Raw genomic sequence first — 8,910 nt, 5'->3', positions numbered from 1 at the left:
AGCCATATCTGGAACTCGTTCCCGGATAATGTTGAAAACAGGTAGGCAACCGACACATGAGCTCATGGCCTGCTTAGGACAGACATGCATCATAATGTTTATGCATATGTATTTGATTGTGTTTGCTTGTATTACTTCTTTGTGATTGTGCTGTTTGTCTTACTGCAATTTATTTGTGTGTTGATTTGTTTCTTACGCTATTATTTCTCTGTAATTGGAAACTGAGGATGTGATTGAGATTTGCTTTAAGTTTGGAAATTTAAAGACGGTAATTAATTAATAAAGTAAAAATAAAAATAGTATTTTCAAAGGTTCAACAAAATAGTTTTATAGAGTAAGTTAATTATTTGTATTATATTCATTACTTTTACGGCATTCCCATTTCCTACTGAGAATGTGTAGTTGTTCTCACCACAAAATTCTCCAACCTTTCAGTGACACAGGTTCGAAGACTCAGTATGAAGCTGCGGATGATTAGTAAATTTACTTATGGTTCCTGTTGTTTTTATAGAGTTCCCTCGCGCTTGTTGCTATAGTTTTTTATCTTATCCAGAGGGATAGGTATTGTATACGAGTTTTACACTGAATGTATTCGTATAGCATTTATTATTATTAGTAATTATGTGATTATTATTACTTGAAGATCTTTGATATGTGGTTTTAATTAATAAAAACAAAATTTTTTGGAATTTTCTTAAAAACTGAAATGCGATATCGACGTAAAGGTCAATATTAAAAAGATAAATTTAAGAAAATAGGTTAGTAACTCCTTACTTTTGGTACGATCATGACGTGCTAAAAGTTATGGTGTTACACGATTCCCACGTAACTCAAAACACCAAGCTTGAACTCAAAGCTCCAAAACCATCAAGCTCACTCCAACAAAATCATACCTCAATCTAACATCATCTAACATATAAAAACATCACTAGGGCTAACCCAAAATATCAAACCACAAGTGTTTAAAGAGACTTACCTTACCCAATAATATTAGGGACAAAATCCAACAATATTCCAATGCTAGATCACCCCTTCTCAAAAACCAAATCCAAAATTGCGAAAATGTTAGGGCAAGAAACTGGAGTGCGAATTTCGAGTTCTTACCTACAAAGCTTAGTTAGAAATGACGAGCTCGATGAGAGCTTCACGTGGCCGTAAACGACTCGTCAATCGGAGCACCGTAGCTCAAGTTGTGGCTCCCGAAAGGTGATAATAAATAGTGACACCCATTTTCTTCTCCCTTTTCTCTCAATCCGCATTTTTCTCTCTCTTTGGTGGTGAAAATGAGCTAAAAGCTCATATAATGAGCATATATATATATATATATATATATATATATATATATATATATATAGCCTTGGGCCCGGTCCAACCTGTTAGCGGTTTAGGTTCATTTGCCCCACTTTGAGACAAAATCTTTAAAATTAGTGCCCGGTTTTTTATTCTAAATTATTTTTGTCCTTTGAAAACAATAAATTCAGTTTTCAAAATTTTATTTTCTAAAATACGTGGTACTGGACAGATTAGAGTCGGTATTGTCAGCTTAAGTGCCGATATGCATTTTTACAAAAACTTTTCATAAAAGATACATTTTTGCACTCAAAAAAATTTATTGAATTCAAATTTTACCTTTATATTTAAAAAAATACTTCTATATTTTCGAACCTATTTCGGATAATTAAATTATTATTTTATTAAAACGTTTATTCCAGTTTTTACAGAATGCCTCTTCTTCCTTCACGCCATTCACATCATATGGGCTATTGTGTAATGTTTTTTTTTTCATTTTATCAATGCAAAATATTTTGGTCACTTTATACGTACCAAACCCACTTATATAATTACTTCAACATTATGCTAAGTCCACACAATAAAAAAATCCATAAATACTCTAAACATAATAAATAACATTTATGATTATAATGTTTTAACATCAAGATTATATTTTTTCTATTGTTAATTATTAGACAAAATTTATCCATTGTGGGTCTAACTTTTGCAATCATTGGTTATCACTAACCAAAATTCAAGTCACTTTTACACTACAAAATACACATATACAAACTCCCAATTTGGCACGCACGCTTCAACAGCTGAGGAAGGAATCTTCCTTCTGCATAGTAGAATTTTCCATCTTAAATCAATAAGGTTATATCTGTTTGAAAGGAAAATAGAAGGAAAGAAAATGGAGGAAGAAAAATGGGAAGGAAAATGATTATTTTCTATTGTTTGCTTGAGGAGAGAAATTAGAGAGAAAAGAAAGGGATGAAAAGAAATTGGTGGGATCCACTAATTTTTTTCTCTCCAATGTTGGAAAGAAAAGAGAGAGAAAACTTATTTTCTCTCTATACTTCCAATATTACCCTTTCACTTTTTTCAATATATTTTATAATATCAAGGTAAGATTGTCTTTTTATAATATTTATTTTCTTCTTATTTTCCTTCCATCCAAACACATCTAAGGAAAATAAAAATCCAATCAATTTATTTTCTTTCCCTTTTATTTCTTTCTTTCCAACCAAACATAGCCTAAATTCTGACAACAGGGAAGCTATGGTCTTCTTTATTTACCGAGCCTCTAAGAATGTACATATGCTAAGACAAAGGTATGAATACATATTCTTCTGTTTGTTTTAAATGGATCTTGTATTCTTGTATTTTTGTGTTATTTCTTTCAACTCTTCATCAGGGAAAAATTTTGAGTAAACATTTGTGTTTATAGTTGGTTTTGATAACCTAAACTTAGGCTACATAGCTACAATATAGATCAAATTTGTCTAAATTTAGAATCATCTGCATTATGATTGCTATTGCTCTTTTTTACAGGTTACAAATGGAAAGAATAGATACATTAAACATGAGAAACAATCAAGAATTGTTCCTCTGTATCAATTCAAGTGCTATTCAAACAGTTCCATCTATTCAGATTGGCATAAAACTCAGTTTGAACATTACAGTAAAACTATAAAGTTTCACTAAAATGTTAGCCATATAGCATACATGTTCAACATGTTTAGCAAATTTTTCACTCAGTGCTTTTTTAGAAATCAAATTCTCAGAGACTTTTCTTATTAATTTTACATTATCATCCCTAGAGCAGAACTCATCATGTAACTATGTCTCTGCCATGTCTTGCAATTGTATATTTATATATGGCTCCAATGTTTGGCTATGAAAAATTGCCAAAGCCCTTGTTCTTTCACATGACTCCAGCTATCACCAACTCATTAGTCATTAGTATGTTCCTACTAACATCACTTTGTTATGTTGATTATTAATTTGTCTTTGTGGAATTGTGGCTAATGTTATTTACAATTAACTAACTATTATTATCTCTTTTCTTTTCTTTTCTTTTTTTAGGTTAAGAACTCACTGTGTGATTGAGCCTTATATCGGTTGTCACACCTTCATTGTTTAATCTTCTCTTCACTGATGCAAATTTTATATGAGAGTTTCCACTTCTCTTCTTTTTTTTCTTTTGACTTTATGTTTTTATGTTTTTGCAAGATGAAGATAGACTTAAAAGGATTGAATGGTAAATAAATTACTCATATTACTCATAAATCAGTTTGGATTTGCATAAAGCCACGGGTACTATTTCTTTCTTTGTTTTTCTTTTGGACAATATATCATTATAGTTAGCATAGCAAATTAGCAAGCTTTGTCTTGCAAAAGCTAAGTGCCAAGATCAAAGATCTTTTGACGATGATTATTATTATTATTATTATTATTATTGTTGTTGTTGTTGTTGTTGTTGTTGTTGTTGTTGTTGTTGTTGAATGCTATAAACTGTAGAGAGAACAGGATTGACAATGAAGAACTTTGATTCTAGGGCCAATATTGGCATTATCTCTTTTTTGTATTGAATGAAAATGAAGACTTAAAAGCTGTGATATAGGATTTAAAGGTATAGTTCCTTTTTATGTTGGCATGATATTATGATTTTTAATACTTAGTCTTCTCATTGATACATCCATTCTGTATGCTTTACTAGTCCTCATCACATTTATTTGTGCATTTAATCATCTTTTCGTGTGATTCTCTAATACACATGCTAATTGTCTAATTTGTAGTGAAATACTCTATCCCATGTCTTATTGTGCTTCTCATATGCTTGATCTCTCTAAAGTTTTTACACATTTTTTTGTTTCTTTTATTCTTGTAAATTGTAAGTATAAAAGTGCTTTTGACCACTCAGTTATAGTTGCATAAAATATTCACCGAAGATAATTGGTAAAAGCCACTCAAATTTTTCTACATGTGTTATTTGTTATATCATTATCGGATCTGATGAAGTATGTTGTTTTAATCTTTTGGATACCCGTGGTTTTCTTTTCTTTTTTTTTTTTGCTTCTAAGATGGAGCGTTTGCGAGAGGAATACCATTAGAAGGTTGGAACTCTTGAGAGAAAGGTAACTAGATAATAATTTGTATGTCTATGAGTAATCAAAGGTGTATGCTCTCACGAAGGAAAGGCATACCCTTCGACCGGAGTAGAATAAAAGAAGTGATGTTGCTGCTATCTAGAAGGAAAAAGATGAAATAATTATTCAAGTTATGGCAGAAAGAGGGGTAGTTGGACATTTTTAACTTGAATTTAATATTTGCAATTCTTCCCTGCTTTAAGTTCATTTTTGAAATAAGTAGCACTGCCTTGTTTGATGGTGTTGTAAGTTCTTGATACTTTCATTCAAATAGGTCTCTGACCTTTTGTCCTGTGGATATTTTTGTCTCTGACCATTTGAAAATACTTTTAAATCCCTCACCTCCTTAAAAGTTGGACATATTACTCCCTCTGTGCAAATGCCTCCTCCGTCAGACCCAACGAAAAAATCTGACGTGGCTTCCGTTCTGATGACCTGGCTTTATGGGTGCACACCTGCCATATAAGCGGAATGGTAGTTTTGAAAACTGGACAAATAAGTCCTTCCCCCTTAAAACTGCGTGGTTTCATTTGGTGTGGCAGCCCTTTACTTACACATTCATCTCTTCTTACTAGCTGATATATGAAACAGTATCGCTCTCTTCCCTTCCCTTTCCGCCAATACCCTCCATCCTTTGGTGTGGATCTCCAGTTAAGTGGTGATTGATTTTTGATGCTACTATGGCTACTAGTTATATTTGACAGTTGAGTCCATTCAAATGTGAATGCTTGTCAAACATATTTATTTATATTTCTAGTTGTTAATTGGATTAAGGAGTTGAGCTATTTTTAGTTCTCTTTCATCAAACATGATGTTCTTTATTTGAATAAGCTCCATAATCATACTCTAGTTTTGAATAGTGAATAATCTTGATGCTTTTTCTGAGACCATTTGATTGAGTTCCTCTGTTCCCTTGGTTGTTATGTATGTAGGATTAAGGAACGATTTTAAGCAGTCTTAATTAAATCCTGATTATGCTGAAAGCTCTCTTTCAATCATGCTGGAGTTTTTTAAACACAAGGCTACAAATATTGAATTCGTAGGCCATCATCTTGTTTGATTGTTATCTCTGTGATCAAATATAAAAATAATTGAACCATTCTATCTTGTATTTAGGGAAAAATAAATGCGAATTATAGTATTTAGCTCTTTTTTTAATGATAATGATTAGAGAAGTTATTAATCAAATGAATGAGTGAGCCTATGATGAACTGTGTGTTAACCTATCACTCCCAATGGAAAAGTCAGGGGGGTGTTGGTGTGTTGGCAACTGACAGAGTGGCACATGATGATACCTACTGTGGTGTACTAAATAAACGCATATATTAGGATCTTTCACTATGGAAGAAAATGGCCCCTTGCTTGAAAATGAATTAGAAAGGACTTTTTTTACATGTTTGTTTTGTTATTTATAGTAAAATCCAAAGGAAGACATGTATTATAATCATCTTTTATAGCTAATAGAATGTGTATCAGATGCATGAATTAGATTAATATTATTGGTGTATTGCATATGATCATTGCTTAGCAAGATGCGTATATAATATTTACTTCTAATGTATGTTTGGTTTTCTATTCCTCCAACATGATTTAGTTTTGAGTGAAGATGTTGTTGTGGTTAATGTTCTTTCTTTAATTTATTTTTTCCTCCCTAAAAATAACTTTTCTAGGTTTTACCTGGCTACACTTATGTAACTCTGTCCTATTTGGCTTTTTTAGATTGGATGCCAGGAGTTGACCACTAATGATCCCATTGAAGTTCAAATGATCCGTTATGCTTGGTCATTTTATCTATTGTGATTGAGAATATGGAACTTTCCTTCATACTGTATTGCTGGAAGTGTGCAGAAAAAAAAAATGATTCCACAAAGCCAACTTATTCTGCATCGGAATGTTCTGATGATGAAAATTCAGTTGTTGGGAGAGAAGAAGGGCTAGAATGCCCAATATGCTAGGAATCTTTCAACATTGTTGAAAATGTCCCCTATGTATTGTGGTGTGGCCACACCCTTTGAAAAAATTGTATAATGGGACTGCAATGGGCCTTTATAAAGTTTCCAACACTACCAATTCAATTTTTGCTCTTTATCTTCTACCCATGGTGCAACCTATCTTTCTGTTTGGTTTATCAAGGGAATATTAAATTCCCTCGCAAGAACTACTTTTTCTTTGGATGGTTGAGAGAATGAATGGTGATAGAGGGAAATCACACTCAAATTGTGGTGGTGATAATCAACAACATTGGCCAATTAAAGATAATTTAGCCATGGAAAGCTATGTAAGCCATGAAAATGCCCGGAGGAGTCAAGTTCACTAACCATGTGTATAAAAGCTTGCCACACAAAATGATGTAATTTTGAGAGGAGGGACTTATTTGTCCAGTTTTTAAAACTACCATTCCATTTACATGCCATGTGTGCACCCGTAAGGCCAGGTCATCAGAGCGGGAGCCACGTCAGACTTTTTTGTTGAGTCTAACGGAGGCATTTGCACGAAGAGACTAATTTTTCCAACTTTTAAGGAGGTGAGGGACTTAAAAGTATTTTCAAATGGTCAGTGACAAAAATGTTTGCAGGACAAAAGGTTAGGGACATATTTGTCATTTTTTCATCCAATTAAAATTTGATCTGTTTAGCCTTCTTTTCCTTTTGGGCCTAGTGCCTTCCACTGTAATAAATAAATAAAAAAATGCAATTATAATTTTCATATGTAATGTATTAAATTTTCTTATCTTGTGTTGACAAATGAATAATATATTTGAGGGGCATTGCTATTATAGTTACAATTGGATATCATAGAGGTCCTTTTTTATGTTAGAATGTATCTCATCTCAGGTGAAGAGATTTCCAGAAAGGAGGCTATTCAAGAATCGACAATTAGAAAATTAAGGGCTCAGGTATGCATATAGCTACTTGCTTCATTTGTTTTTTTTTTTAATTCATATTTTGTTGCTCTTATATCTATTAATCAATGCTTTCTTTATATATTTTAAAAAAATAGATTAGAGAACTTTAGGAAAAGAAGAAAGGTTTGGCTACTAAATTTTAGGTAATTACATGATGAACTATTTTCTTGAAATTTTTATTACCTTTGTAATGATTCTGAATAAGTTTAAGTATCTTCAATAAACGAGCAATTCTAGAGATACAAAATGAAGCGGCATGAGAGGAGGGAGAGTGATTTGAGATCGAGAGGATTGCTAACGTGTTCGAAGACTGATTCCCAACATTCATCTGGTAAGTCCGGTGAATTTCTTGTTGATGGAGCCATTGTTGTGTAGAAGGGTTTTGGAGAATGATAATGGGAGTTTGAGTTTTTAACGTGTGTTTTATTGTTGTCATTGTCTTATAAAGAAAAATAAATGCGGGAACTACCACAGGCTATAGAATTTATGGATAGGCCTGGTGGTGTTAAATGAGCCAGGTATAGATTTTTTTTTCGTAAATAAATAAAAACAAATATTTTCAAAAATAAAATATGATAATTTTGGGTATAACTAGATACTCATCAAAATTCATCCTTTACACCATTAATTAGTTATTATCTATAAAAAATTAACAAAATAATTATAATAATTATTTTTAGATATTATGTCTCAAATCTTCTCTCTCATATATTTAAATTCAATAATACTCCACATCCATGCAATAACTCTAACTAAGTCAACCAAGTTATTTTTCATTCACGCGCCTCCTCCCGTCTATTAACGTAATTATGTAAAGCATCTTCCTCAACGTAAACCTTCTTCGATCTGCATTGTATTCTTCAACGTAATAAGCTCCCGTCGTTCTTCTCTGCTGCTTTTCATTCTTCTTCGTTTTCTTCTCTGCTCTCATCGTTCTTCTTCATTTTCTTCTTTGATCTGCATTGCATTTATCTTCATCCTATTCTTCTTCATTTTCTTCTTCGATCTGCATAGTATTTATCTTCTTTGTTTTCTTCTTCATTTTTAGATTTCAATAGCGCATCAAAATAATGAAGGATTCAACTTCAAACCAGTTGAATGAGAGTAATTTAGATTATTCTTCTGAATCGAATCAAGGGGATGAGGTTTGGATTATTCAATTTTGAATTGAATTGAATGGAATGTAATTGTTAAATTCTGGACGTAGCTGTTTTGAATTGAATTAAATTGAATGGAATGTAATCACTAAATTCTAGATGCAAGTGTTTTGAATTTAATTTTATTTAATGACAATATTCAATTCATTTAGCATTGTACATTGGTTTCGTTTTGATAGTATTTCTCGGTTTATTCTAGCCGCAGGTGTTCTGAATTTGAATTTATATAATGGACAATGTTCGGTTCATTTAATATTATACAATGTTTTCACTTTGATTATATTTTCGGTTCATTCTGGACGCAGGTGTTTGAATTTGAATTTATATAATGAAAAATATTCGGTTCATTTAGTATTATACAATGGTTTCACTTTAATAATATTTTCGGTTAATTTTATAGTCCATGTGTGTTGTGAATAAACAA

The 8,910-nt window shown here is 32.0% G+C and overlaps 1 pseudogene; it reads left to right on the top strand.

Annotated features, from left to right (window-relative positions):
• The first annotated feature begins 1,123 nt into the window (after positions 1-1,123).
• LOC112709032 (uncharacterized) lies at positions 1,124-6,741 on the top strand (annotated as a pseudogene).
• Positions 6,742-8,910: the final 2,169 nt, after the last annotated feature.

This window comes from Arachis hypogaea, chromosome 9, assembly GCF_003086295.3.
Source record: "Arachis hypogaea cultivar Tifrunner chromosome 9, arahy.Tifrunner.gnm2.J5K5, whole genome shotgun sequence".
In the NCBI taxonomy this organism is placed as follows: domain Eukaryota; kingdom Viridiplantae; phylum Streptophyta; class Magnoliopsida; order Fabales; family Fabaceae; genus Arachis; species Arachis hypogaea.
This window is presented reverse-complemented; position numbering and strand designations above follow the sequence as displayed.